The following is a 15,389-nucleotide window of genomic DNA, read 5'->3' as shown; positions in this document are numbered from 1 at the left end:
ATACAGTTCCTTGAATTTTTATAAAAGCCTGAAATAGAATTATTTTATTTGACAATTTGTTTTCCCTTTCATATAGTTTCCTGCTGTAGGACCAATATTAAAACTGAATATAAATAGTGTTTATAAAAAATCAGTGTGATTGATGACTTATAATCATCTGTTTGAAGAATATTATATGTATTACCAATTATATACCAACCACAAAAAGCAAAGATTTTTTTTTCTCTCTCTCTCTCCAACTCATTCTCTGTGCATGTAGATATAGGTGTGGGTAGATAATTTCTTTCTTTTTACTTTTTAAGATTTTATTTATTTGAGAGAGAGAGAGAGAAAACATGAGGGGAGAGGTCAGAGGGAAAAACAGACTCCCCTCTGAGCAGGGACGGCCTCCTCCCCCACCCGCCACTGATGTGGGACTCAATCCTGGGACTCCAGGATCATGACCTGACCCGAAGGCAGTTGCTTAACCAACTGAGCCACCCAGGTGCCTGTGGGTAGTTTCTAATGCCACATGATAATATTCAGAATTTAGAGTGGAGGGTGACAATAGGATCTGCTATTTATGCTCAAGATGGCATGCAACATAGACAGTGCAGTATTCAAGATACAGAGGGATATTTGACTGAAATGATAATATTTGACTGAAATATTTGACTGCATCTATCCAGCAGACATTAGTTATAACCCCAGTATAGATACATGCAAAATATTCCCTTTAGTAATTGTGATAACTGAACTCTTTCTTCATACTTAGGAAGATCATTTTGGACTCTGAGAACCCAGCCAGCAGCTCACAGTCACTTTGGTCTTTGTGAAGTTGGAGACTGTTTTACTCTTTTCAAGAGCTCTCCTTGCTTAATAGTGTGGTTCTGGTCGTCTTCTCCTCCTTCTCCTTCTCCTTCTCCTTCTCCTTCTCCTTCTCCTTCTCCTTCTCCTTCTCCTTCTTCTTCTTCTTCTTCTTCTCCTTTTATTTTTTTTTTTTGATAAAAAAAAAAGATTTTTGTTATTTATTTGCCAAAGAGAAAGCAAGAGAGCACAAGCAGGGGGAGTGGCAGGCAGAGGTAGAAGCAGGCTCCCTACTGAGCAAGGAGCCCAATGTGGGACTCGATCCCAGGACCCTGGGATCATGACCTGAGCCCAAGGTAGTCACTTAACCGACTGAGCCACCCAGGCGTCCCTGGTCTTCTTTTTATTTTAAGTGTTTTCATTGATTTCTTTTTCTTTTTTCTTTTGTATTAGAAGTTCAGATGTGGGGGCATCTGGGTGGCTCAGTGGGTTAAAGCCTCTGCCTTCAGCTCAGGTCATGATCTCAGGGTCCTGGGATCAAGCCTCATGTCTGGCTTTCTGCTCAGCGGGGAGCCTGCTTCCTCCTCTCTCTCTGCCTCCCTCTCTGCCTACCTGTGATCTCTCTCTGTCAAATAAATAAATAAAATCTTTAAAAAAAAGTTCAGATGTGTATATTTATATATGATTTGTTGTTTTCCGTTATAATAATTATGTAATATTCATTCCAATGATAATTACATTTTCAACTTTGATAATTTAATGAATTATTCTGTTAGGATTATTCTTGATCAGAGTCAAAGGGTCCAAAAAAATAAATGCTTATGATATTTCTTGCAACAGTTTTGCCAAGGGGTTTGGATTAATTCTCCAGGAGACTTTACACTGACTTTGTTAATGAATAATTAACTTTATTGTTGTCTAGAAAATATTGCTGCCATATGGCCCTTGTGGTTTCCTCAGTTAGGTAAAAAAGAAGGCAGTAACATGGCACATGGTTTTTGAAGAATAATAGTCCATAAAATATTATTCGTCTTTGAGCAACATTGTCACTGTTGGATGTAGAGCAGCTACAGGTCCTAGCATCCTCTTAGGATTTTATTGCAAGAAATAGGAAAAAAAAAATCATGTCTAATATAGGTTTGCATTCTCCAAGTACAGAGTTGAATCCTTGAAAACTATCAAAACATGTTTTCTGCTTCATTTCTTTTGCATTAAAATGATAGCAAGTAACAAACTATTAAACAGATATTTTTGTGATAATACTAAATTATAGTCTAATATTACCAATCTTTAAATATTTCTAAAAGAATAGAGAATTAGGATATTTTAGGTTCAATATTAGGTTATTTTTTAATATCTAAGATCTAAGACATTCTTGAAAGATGGAAAGCAGGTAGAAATTGGATCAAAGAAGGAAACCACAGACCAAAATGTGGAATAGTGCTATTGCTAATTCTTATTGCTCAGTCCTCAGCAACGAGATGGGCACCTCCAGGACACCTAACTCTTCCCAATATCACTAACAAGGTGGTGGGATGGGAGTACCTTAGGAGAATCAGCTGGCTCAGTGGCATCCTCTACTCTCCCCTGCATATCTTGACCAGCCAGAGAAAACTATTTTCTGCCTCTAGGAGTGCATAGTGACTTTGAAAATTTAGGCACAAAGATAGGGCAGAACTAATGGTAACTGAAGATAGCTTAGAGCAATGTGAACCTCAGACCCAGCAGGCAGTAACCATCCAGTAAATAATAAATACAAAGGTGAATACACACAACACAGAATCAGTAAATATTTGCAGAAAATTAGTACCACAGAAGCATGGAAAACTGAACACTGAACTGAAAGGAGAGAGAACCATAGTTAACGGAGCACATACACACAAAATTAAAATAAATGCTGTCTCTGTGTACCATAATGCACGTGAGATTGTATTATAGTGGCAAAAACTAAAGCAACACAGATAATGTAAATGAAACACTTGCTTAATGAGATGAAACAAACAAGCAAATGAAAGAGCTCAAAATGTGAGCCATAAAACAAATAAGAATAGGAGGAAGAATGAATAAGACTGGCATGATTAAACCGAAGATCATTTCCAGAATGCAGAAAGTATGTTTCAAGTCAGAGCAAAGAGGCCTACAGAATAGGTACAGAATTCTTCCTTTTTTTTTTTTTTTAAAGATTCCATTTATTTGACAGAGATCACAAGTAGGCAGAGAGGCAGGCAGAGAGAGAGGAAGGGAAGCAGGCTCCCCGCCGAGCAGAGAGCCTGATGCAGGCTCCATCCCAGGACCCTGAGATCAGGACCTGAGCCGAAGGCAGAGGCTTTGACCCCGGAGCCACCCAGGCACCCATAGGTACAGAATTCTTAAAATCCATCTAATGGAACTGAAAAAGAATATGAGGATAAAACACATATGTGTGTGCACATGCAGATGCATATACAATGATATAGTGAAATTTCAAGATACTAAAAATAGAAAACCCAAAAGCATTCTTTAGAAGAAATATCAGATCCTTCACACACAAAAAAAAACAAGAATCACCATAACCTCTAACCTCTAATATTTTTGACAAGACCATCTTGAAAGAGGTAATAGAAAATTATGTGAAATATCTGACTCTTTGAAACTTCGGATACTATACTTAATCAAATTATATCTACTGTGTCGGAAGAATTTTCACATATGAAAGTTTATATATGGATGGACTCCAGCATTTTATTATGCATAGAACCTCTGAAATAATTCCTTGAGGATATGTTCACTAGGAGGAAGACAATATGAATCTAAGAGGAATAATTAGAAATCAATTATTTGCAAAATATTAATAACTTACAAGGATAGACTATATAGAAGTCTTATAGTAGTAAGGGACATGGGTATTGAGCCAAATATTATTGGAAGTCTAGCTTTGCTACTAATTAGCTGTATGACCTTGCACAAATTTCTTAACTTCTTTGACTCAGTGTCTTCATTTGTAAAATGGAGGAAATAACTATATTCACCTTGTGAGAGTATTGTATTAAATAAATGAGCCCTTGAAAAGCACTGAAAATAATGCCTGGCAAATTACAAGCACTCAATATATGTTAACTATAGTTATTATTAATATAAAAACTAATAGTTTGAACTAAAAATGCAGGCACTATAAAATAGAGTTCATCTGGGACAAAGAGAATAAGTTTAAATAACATTTTTCTAATATTTTTTTCTTGATATAATAGATGACGTGGATGCTGTTCGACTTTCATCATTACTAGAGTATATCTAGGAGTGTGTTAAAAATGTAGTTAGAATTAGTTTCCGGGTCTTTTTTTTCTAACCAACAAACTTGGTGCAATTTTATTCTTGCCCGTCTCCAGAGTTATCCTCTGTTTATTGTCCATTTGTCCATCAGTTGTTTCTAAAACTCACTTGGGGAAAATAGGTGACTTCCTATTGCATTTGTGTGTACGTTCATGTGGGGAAAAAATGTATTCTTTTTGGAAAGTTAATTTAGTATTGATTTCTTTACTGAGTCACTCACTGATCAGTTTATTAAAATAAATAAAATAGTATTAAGGTAGATATATATTTGTATTTTCATGAGAAAATATGATTTTAAAAGACTGAGACAACTAGAATTTTACTTTCTAAGTCTTTAAAAATTTATTTTCCTGTAAGCTAAAATGTGAAATCCTTAGCATAAAACACAAAATCCTTTATTTAACATTACCTAATTTCCTAGTGTCCTCTACTGTCACTCTCTTGTAAACTTCAGTGAGAAATTATGTTAACCTGCCATGTCATCTTGCCTTTATGCCTTTGCTCAAGACACTCATTCTGTCTAAAAAGCCCACTGGCCTCTAAAAAAATATAAAAATTGTGTGCTTGTATATGCCTATCTATGTACAGTTAGAGAAAGTTAAATTTGTATGAATGAAGGAACTCAACTGCCATCTTCTATAAGAATGCTTGCTAAATTCCTTACTATCAGGTATCAGAAATAAATGTATGGATTTTTGTGGTGGGATGAGGGAAGGAATCAGGATTTATAAATTGGGCATTGTGTACCCCCTTGAACTAATGATTTTGTTCCCAGGAACTGTATTGGAGTTAAAGACTTTGCTGACTAACCTGATATGAGGGTGTCCTGCACATAGATGGTCTCTTAGAGGTTGGACAGCATACCAGAAGACTTTTTCATTCACATATTACTCTCTTTCTCCCTTTACTATTGTATTTTAGTCTTTCAGTTCTTTCTCTTGTCTTACTTGCTCAGTCTTGACTTCAGTCTTCCAAGGTGAGGGACTTTACCCAGAAGTTGACAGTTCCCTAGTCTGCCTTTGGCACCTAAGAATATTTATGGACTCAAGTATGGGTTACCACTATGGCCATTGTCTCCTTTTCAAGTTTCAATTTCTATTTATTTCCCAGCATCTTAAAAGTGATCTAAAATTGAAAGAGTTAATCACTTCTAGTAGTCCTATGGAGGACCACTCATGAGTTCTGTATTCCCTCTGCATGTGTCAGACTTGGTGCTTCAAATTTTAAGAAAGGGTCTCTCTTGTTTCTGATTTTGAGTTCCTTTATAAATTCCTCTTTGATTAGCTTACAGTTGAGAGATAGTGCTTTAAATGTTTCCCCCTTCCTTTTTTCCAGATTTCATCCAAGTAAGAATTTGCTTTGAAGTAAGAATTTCAATTCAGTTGCATTCAAAGTAAGAATTTGCTTCAACACTGGGCAATGACTTTTTTTATGTGTATTCTTCTTGAGTTATTTTTTAGTTATTTTTTTTCCATCAGTAGTTGTTGATTTGCTTCATTTTCTCCTTTCATTTTTCCTTTAGTATATACTTATTTTCCATTCAACTTAATTTTATTATATATTAAAGTTCTGGATTTTATTTCAGTGCAGTGGAGTTACTTGTTAAAAATATGTATTCAATCTGCTCTATTGGCTTGGAAGCTTGTTTAGTATATTTTTAATGTTTCTATAACAGTTCTTCCTTTCTACCATAATCAAAAGAAGAAGAGTAGACCTTAATATCCTCCTGTAAGCTAAAAAGGCAAAAACAATCTGCCTTTTTGATACTGTATATCAATAGTTTCTGTGGACATTTGGAGGGGAGAAGAGCTGCTACCAAGTGCCTCTGAGATCGCATACATCTTCAGAGAGCCATGGAGTTGCTGCCACAGCTGTTCTACAGTTTGAATGGCAGTTGAGAAAGAATTTTCTATGACTTCAAGCTATAGCATAGAAAAGTCAGCCCCAGGGTTGAGTGGTGTAGAGAGTAGATTGGGTGGAGCACCATGCTACCCAGCTTTGTCTCTCCTGGCTCTTCCCATCTGAGCTACATTTCTGAGATGCACGGCATGCGGCAGCTGCCTTGTGCTACAGGCAAAATAACATTCTTTAAGACAGAAAACATGTCAGAGTGGTTTAGGTTTATCAGAACAAACACTCACATTGAAGAACTGTTTTAGAAAGTGATACCTACTTAATGTAAAAAATTTTGGTGGATATTTCTTCTTTAATAAAAACAAAAGGCAAACTCGGAAGAGAAGCCCATAATTGCAAATCTATTGCGTCAATTAAAACAGGAAACGGTGGCTGACTCATGAAGTGATTACTTTATGCTGGCAGTGGATCCGAAGTCGTCGTATGCATTTTAAACATTTGTCATGCTCTTCGGTTATTATCCTGTCAATGAACTCAGCACATTATAAACAAATAGGCGACAGGAAAGCAATTAGAAATTTAGTATATATTATTCTTACTGTGCTTTGTTTTCATTTTTCTTTTATTTGTTTATGTGGTAAAGTAAGTGCATAGCCTCTCAAATGCTGATCTGCTCCATAAATGATGTGAGTAGTCAATTTTTCTTTGAGGTAGTGCAACTGTTATTGGTGTTTTTATTTTAGTACGTATTTTTCGATCACTTTGACGTGTGCACTGATGAATATGTCTCTGGGTGAACACCCACACTCCCTTTATCATTGCAGGACAATGGAGATGGGAGACTTAACATCAGGGTCTTAAAGAAAAGAGTATTCTTTAATGGGAAAGCAGACAAAGAGAAGAATTTTTCTTTTTTTTTTTGAAGTGTCAAAGCTCTCTGTCCCCATTTTCTTATTCCTTATCCCTGGCTTCAAGGAAGGATAATGTCAGGACTACATATTTCTTTCAAAATGGATTTTAGAAGTCCATTTGCTGGTGTCCTGATTATAGGCACTGGAATTAAATTTGGGTTGGGGGATACTGCATACGTTGACTGGTCTTCAGACAGCATTCGACTAAATTAGGTCTTCCCTGAAACAGCCCAATGCACACACTGGGAGTTGGCCCCTCGTGGTTCTATTTCTTCCTGACTCTCTGTGTCACAGTGGGTGACTCCTTTTGTTCCAGTTCTCCCAAGGCTGATGAATCAAAACCCAAGGATAATTTCTCATTATGTAATTTTTCTTCAAGAAACTTTTAGAAAAGCTGGGCTTAACTATGGTATTTTGCTTAGAAGGTTAGATATGTTTTAACACTAAAGCCCAAAATAGTCTGAGCTGATAATTATTAATTCAGTGTACTTTTTCAGATAGTATACTAGATAATCGGCAGTGGGGCTGCCGGTAAATATTAATTTTGGGAGCTTTATGTTATATGGTCACATTGAAGAGATATAGTGCCATCATCATTTGAGATATTAACTGGAATTTTCTCCTCTTTCCTTTACACGTGTCAACCATCCAGACACACACCATCATTAATTTTAGGGCAAAGTTATCAGATTGATGTTAGAGGAAAATAGCAAAATCTTTCATTTCTAACATGAAGAGTCTGGGCATTAGGTACAAGGCCCAAATTAGAAGTATTTTATTTGAGTGTAGTTGACACACAATATTACATTAGTTTCAGGTGTACAACTTAGTGATTTGACAGGTTTATATGTTATGATATGTTCATCACAGATGTAACTACCATCTGTCCCCCTTTCATCATTATTACAGTATCATTGACTATATTCCTTATGTTGTGCCTTTTATTCCCATGATGTACTCATTTTCTAACTGGAAACCTGGATCTCCAACTCTCCTTTCCTATTTTGCTTATCCCCCTACCTCTCCCCTCTGACAACCATCAGTTTGTTTTGTATATTTATGGGTCTATTTCTGGTTTTGTCTATTTATCCATTTTTTAAATTAATAAGTAATTAAAAGGTCCAAAGCTTTTATTGATAGCCAGAGAACTAGTTATTTTTGACAGTCTGATTTCTTAACTTCCCCCTCGCCTTACCACACACATCAGAACTGTGATGCTGTGTTATTGGGAGAAATGGGAGAGTAAACCAAGTGAGTGGGATGTGATCATTTTGCTGCTTTGCTCCTCACAGACCACACCAACCGCAAGGGTTCTCCTAGTAGGTAACCCACTATAAATGTGGCATCTGAGAGAACAGAGGCCCTATTCTCTCTCTTGTGGGAACTCATGACCTCTGGGACATGAATATGTGACTGGTTAGCAGTGGCAGAATGAGTTGTTTAAATGTGAGAAGGACAGAGGCTGCCTGTTCACCTGCCATAATTCTGTTGTGAGATGGGAGACTGTTCAAAGTGGTGTATGATTTCATGAGATGTGGGTTAGCAGAGAAAGTAAGCCTTACGTGGATGGATGTAGCCAGAGACCATCTCAAATTCTACAGCCCTCAAGTTTGTTTCAGCAAATCCCAGGAGTCCCTCCTATTTGCATTTGGTTTTGCATCTTTCAGACAACTACCATACCCTGTCTTTTGTTATAGTTCAGTTTTGGCACCTGAAATAAATATGTAGGGATCATACTAAATATATCGGATTTAGAGGCTTTGTTTTCTAATTGAATCCCTTTCTTACAGAACTTATGAATAGTAGTGAGGACAAGCTCCATGTTTTACATATTGCTGTATCTGGCAAAGACTTTCATACACATGACACACTGTGAAGATAGAGAAAGAGAATGGGTCAGGGATGGAGGGAGAGGAAAAGAGACAGAAAAAAAGGAGAGAAAGAAGCTTGTGAATCACAAACTTAAGATTCTGATAAAACAGATAACTGCATTAGAGCAATGTTGGAGATTACAAGCACTGGTTGTGCTGTTAAGCTGTCTGGGAGTGACAATTAGGTAATTGCTGTTTACTCATGTCATGGTTTACTCATATGTCAAAACTGTAATAGTTTGTGCCCCATGTGATTGTTTTGAGAATCAAATCACTTGCTGTTTGCTACAAAAAGTAGTATGGTATCTAACATACAATAAGCACTTAAGAAATATTTATTGAATAAACAAATTAGTGGCAAATCAGATAGCCAGCTTTAATTTGAAGGACACAGAAATCTGGGTGGATACTTATAAAATAAAGTTCATAGAAAATAATCATAATAAAAAATAACCATAATATTTGCTATTTTGGTGGCTAACTCACAGAAATGGGTAAGTTCTCATGTGAACAAAATTTTTGTTTTTATTGCCTGTTTTAGAACAACCTCATAGAAGAGATGAAATACAATCAATTTGTTTCAATGCTTTGAAAATAAAGCAATTTTTTTTTTTTTTTTAGTTCTTAGTACATAGTCTTTGAAACAGGAAATGCCCAGATTTTTAAACTGTGGTTTTTCTCTTGCCTTCTTCCTCCCTCTTTTCCTTTCCTTTTCTTTCCCTCTATGATGTGTGTGCTTACTAGATGCCTAGACCTCAGATAATGGCCACATGGTAACATGTGAGATACATTTAAAATCTAACGGGGAGATAGAAATGTGCTGTGCCATATAATGTGTTTGATAAGTGATGTTCTGGGAGAAGAATACAGAAACCCATAGGAGAGGTAGCAAGCTCAGACGATGGAGTTTCTTAGTGATTTCCTAGAAGATGTAACATTTAAAGTGAGACCTACAGAGACAATAGAAGTGAACCAGGAAAAGAGAGGTTGTTAGTTAAGACTGTTCTGCTAGAAAAACACACGTGAAGCCTGGGAAGCAAGAGAAAGCAGAATATAATAAATAAGTGCAGATTGGGGTGACTGGTGCCTGAGTATGATAAAAAAGAGCTATCTGGAATAACTTCACATGAGCCAATACATAATGCTGAAGGATTTAGATGTCATTCCAAGGAGCGGCAATCATTTGATGGGCTCATACATTTGGGATGACAAGAATATTAAAGTTATTCTCAGCAAGGATAACAATAGTTTGGGGCCAGATGGATTTAGAGGACCACTGGGGTTTCAAAAGGTGATTCTCAGCAGTCCCTGCTCCTGGAGGAGTTCCATGTACAGACAGTTTGTTAGTCACTGGTATATAGTTATATAGAAGCTGAACATATCATTTTTTATTATAATTTTTTATTTTTTTATTAACATATAATGTATTATTAGCCCCAGGGGTACAGGTCTGTGAATTGCCAGGTTACATACTTCACAGCACCCACCGTAGCACATACCTTCCCCAGTGTCCATAACCCAACTACCTTCTCCCTACAACCCTCCCCCCAGCAACACTCAGTTTTGTGAGATTAAGAGTCTCTTATGGTTTGTCTCCCTCCCAATCCGGTCTTGTTTCATTTATTCCTTTCCTACCCCCCACACCTCCCACGTTGCCTCTCAACTTCCTCATAGAGGCTGAACATATCTTTAAGGAATTTCAAAACAATCATTTACTTGTAGAAAATGAAGGAAAGTCTGCTAGTCTGAACAAAGAGATGAAAGTTATAAAACACCAATTGTAATAATTCTTTTTATTATTTAACTCTTTAAACATTGGACTGTGCCCTACTTACAACTTCTTAGTTAGAAGTCTTTGACAAAGTCTCTTTATGTCTTTCAGAGTTGAGAGGAATATCTCAACAAATCAAGTTGAAATTGAGCTGTCACTTACTTAGTATATAAATGTACATTGGGTGGATATCTTTTGGGGGTGAACATTTTAAAGTTGCATTTCATAAAGAGGGTTTTCTTTCTTTTTTTTAAAGATTTTTATTTATTTATTTGACAGACAGAGATCACAAGTAGGCAGAGAGGCAGGCAGAGAGAGAGGAGGAAGCAGGCTCCCTGAGGAGCAGAGAGCCCAATGTTGGGCTAGATCCCAGAACCCTGGGATCATGACCCAAGCTGAAGGCAGAGGCTTTAACCCACTGAACCACCCAGGTGCCCCCATAAAGAGGGTCTTCTGGATAATGAATTGCCTATTAAAAATAAATATATCATAGGAAAATCACTATGCTTTATGCCCTCCATTTCATATTGATTAAAAATACCATTACAATTAAGAAAATGGAAGTTTTATTAATATCTTAGCATGACAAAGAGCTCTTAAAAAACATATTTTGCAAACTGTTTCTTCTCAGGAAATTAGCACATTCATATTGTTTATAATTATTAGTTTCCTATCTGCTAAACTGCTTTTTAATTAGCACAAAAAAGACCAGTTCCTCATGCATTCAGACACCATCATGTGTTGGAAAGTACAGTTAGAGAATGGGGCAGATTAATAATTTGAAGAATTTCAGTGTTCACAGGATGAAATTTCAAAGTGTTCACAGAATACCTTTTCACAGGATGATCTTACATAGCTCTTTCCCATTACTATTTTATTTTTTCAATTACTTCATGTCCTTATGGTCTTATTATCATCTTCTAAACAAGCACCACCTTTGTGTCTTCTGTAAGTTGTTTTGACTGTCTCCATATCATGAGGGAAAGCTGGAATAAACCCTGTACTGCAGCTAGAGTAAAAAATTTTTTTGGTCCATTTAGCTTCAATTCCCTTGTAATTATTAACTCCTTACAGATTTTTTCAGTAGATAGTCTAACTATAACTTGCCAGTTACAGTTTTTAATATTATATTTTGTTATTTGTTTTTCTGGGAATTTTTAAGAGAGGTTATGGGCTACTTACCAGGAGCCATTTAGATCCCATGCCCTATTTTTACATTTTTTGCAAAAATAGATCACATGCTTCCTAAAGTATTGTTTTCATTGCTAAATCTTTAACCAAATGTGTTCTTCTGTATTTTCAACACATTATCTCCCTATTTTGTTTTCAGAATTTTTTCATGGGCCCCATGCTATTTTTTCTCTCTTCACTTATCTTTTAATGAGAAGGAGGTCAAGCCAGGCCTTATGCTTCCCCAGGAGCAGTGCCTCTGTGTTTTCCTCCTTTCCCTTACTCTTCACTTGCATCCTTTGGAGTTTTTTCTCAGATGTTATGCTGATGCCCACTGATGTGCACAGAGTGAATCTACAAGGCTGAGGAAGGTTTCTCTTCTTTCTGTCTGTTTCTCTCATTATGCTGAAGTGAATGTATCTCTGGAAAATTTGATGCAAGCTGTGCCGGTTCTGTCATCAGAAGGTGTGCAAAAACTCTTCAAGTTCACAGCACCCAATGCCCTTCCATTCTCTAGCCCTTCCTAATTATTTAGCTCACCTTTCAGTATGAACATGCATTTTTCTGTCTGATGTGGCTGCTTTATCTGTAGCACTACTGAGAAGTAAAATCCTAGAGTTGTCATAGATGAAAAGGTAACTAATTAGAAAGAGGATCTTGAAACAGCTCAGATCACCCCCACAAAGCAACTGCTTTGTGCAGTAGATCTAACATGAACCTGAGTGAAAGTGGACAGCTGAGGAGGGTAGAAATCATTGGCAGTGTTCATCATGTGAGGGACTGATGATTCTGCCTCATAACCCATTCATATACACTGGATTCCATAGGAACACAGTGCTAGTTCAATGGATTTTGAACTTTTTACATTTATTTCTATATTTTTGTCACATTTTCAATCAGAAAATAGGGATGGGGTAAGGGACAAGTCAGGCAGATTAAATATCACCATCTTTACCTGAAAATAGTCTGAAATAACTTTTACTGCAGTTTCATGTTGTTAAGTCACTGTAAAAAAAAGTAAAATAAATTTCATTCTTTCAGATTCAGTTACTGGTGATCTCAGCCACCCTTATCTTACAGTTTTGGTATTTATTAAGAATGAGCCCTTAATTTCATTTATTTATATAACATATATACACACATAAAAACTAACTCATAATATATACACACGTACGTCCACACATACCCAAGACTTTTTATTTGAGGTTGTTTTTTTTTTTTTAAGATTTTATTTATTTATTTGACAGAGAGAGACACAGTGAGAGAGGGAACAGAAGCAGGGGGAGAGGCAGGCTTCCTGCTGAGCAGGAGTGTGGTACCCATGTGATGGTTAAGATCTCCATGTCCTCTCTACAGATTCTCCCACTGGTACTTGGAATGGCTGAATGATTCTATCTCCCAGTGTTAGCCCAGTCATCTGAAACAACTTATGTGCTCCAGGGCTTGTTTGTTTATTTGACTGGTTGATTATTTACTTGTTTTTTCCCATCTGTACTATGGGAATGAGGATAGTACAAGCTTGCCTCAGGGATTAATACATTAACTTTTAGGACAGGGTCATATGGAATAAATTTTCAATAAAAATTAGTTTATATTTGTTATTATACTACCCAAATATCTAAGCTGTTTAATTATATATCAGATTATTTTCCCTATAATATATGAAACATATATTTGATTATAATTTTTATTGGGTAAGCATATTTTTTAGATGATTTGATCTTCTGTTTATGAGTTAATTATGTGGATCTACTTGAAATATTATCAGTGGGATGGGACTAATTAAATTCTTTATGACTACCCTCATAGTCATTGTGTGTTTGGCATGCACTTTAATATTAAATGATTCTTTGTTTTACTTGTAAGCTCTCTAAGAGTTAGTATATTTGCCTTATAGAAACTATGTTAAATATAGAGAAATATGTACAAGAAATTGCCTACCACTACTCATTCAAGCCAAAAATGCTCCATTTACTATTGTCCTTCAGTATCCCCAAGACTGTGAATAAAGAAATGTACTTTGTTCGCATTCACAAAAATTGTAAGTGGTGAAGCCTGGACTTGGATACATGTATATTGTCTTTAAAGCTAATACCATTTCTCTTATGCCATGGGGTCTTTCCTTTGATTGAAAAATACTGGTTGCTCTTCAGTGCTAGACAGTACCTGAAAATATTGACAGTGAATAAATGTCACAGTTCTCTCCTGATGTTACCTACTTCAGAATGGCATAGAATGATAAATGTACTTCTGGTTTGTTAATTTTAAGGTGAGTTACAAAGTGGAAATATACACCATACCCAGCTATTTTAAAAGCATGTCACATTTCCTATTTAATTCATGGTGGTTAGAGTATGTGTGTGTTGGTGTGTATGGGTAGGAAGGAGGGACACATGCAGATATGAATGATCAGTTCACATAATGCAACTCATGAGGATTGTCTGAAGATCACACTTGCTGGCCTGGACATCCAGGGAAGGACATGGTAGTGTTCTTTGACAAAAAGCACGTCACTGTCCTGTAGTAGCACGGGGAGGGTCAGGAAACAGGAAATGCATAGGGAGCTCTGATTAATGGATCGAGGACTGGTTACTGCTAGTTCAACATCTCAGCACAAAATAAAGTATAGAGGGAAAAATTCTGTCGTATATCCAGGAAATATATTTTATTTTTTTGCACAAATAATAATTCATTCTGTGTTATGAACTTGCTTCTATCTTATAGCAGTGTTTAAAGTGATCACTTATGGGTCAGCCCTTTTTAAAAAAAGGTCTCCCATTTAGCCTTTGCTAATGTCAGTGGCACAAGCTTCTGAAAAAGCATTTGAAAGACAAGCAAGGAACTTTAAGATTCCTTTTTTTATAGTACCGCTGTGTTAGGAAATGAGAATTAGAGATGTTTGGAACGTGTGGAAGTCAAACAGTGAGAGAGGGAGCATGTCTAGTGATAGCAACTACTTGAACTCTAGTAAGAACAATCATTTATTGGACTTGTACTAGTTGATTTCATTGTTCTGTGTGCTCCCTGTACATTATCTTTGACATTTTTTTAAGAAGATTTTATTTATTTATTTGACAGACAGAGAGCACAGGTAGGCAGAGAGGCAGGCAGAGAGAGAGGAAAGAAAGCAGGCTCCTTGCTGAGCAGAGAGCCCGGTGATGCGGGGCTAGATCCCAGGACCCTGGGACCATGACCTGAGCCGAAGGCAGAAGCTTTAACCCACTGAGCCACCCAGGCGCCCCTATCTTTGACATTTTATTCTCAAAAAAAATCTCGTAAGTAGATATTATTCCCCCTCCCTCCTCTTTTTTTTCCTCATAGGTTAACCAGGCAAGTGAAGTTTGATTTAGCTACAATGAAAACAAGGCCCACCATATCAGCAGTGCTAGCAAAGTAGCTCTGTGATGCTCTTACAAAACAAGTGTAAATGTTTGACTCAGACCTCAAGATACCCCTCTCCTGCTCTGAATTTTGTTTTTCTGTTAATTTAAATTAAGTTTAGATATTAACATACCAGTGAAAACGTTTATACACAATTTTCAGTTGCAGGCAAGATTAGTGTTATTTGCCTCTATACCCCAAATAATTGAACAATGCAAATACTAATTACTACCAAACAGCCAAAATTTATAGAGAATATATTATATGCCAGACACAGTAGTAACAGCTTTACATTCTTTATTTCATTTAATGCCCGTGATGACACTATGAAATTGA

The sequence above is a fragment of the Meles meles genome, chromosome 5 (assembly GCF_922984935.1).
Source record: "Meles meles chromosome 5, mMelMel3.1 paternal haplotype, whole genome shotgun sequence".
In the NCBI taxonomy this organism is placed as follows: Eukaryota; Metazoa; Chordata; class Mammalia; order Carnivora; family Mustelidae; genus Meles; species Meles meles.
This window is presented reverse-complemented; position numbering follows the sequence as displayed.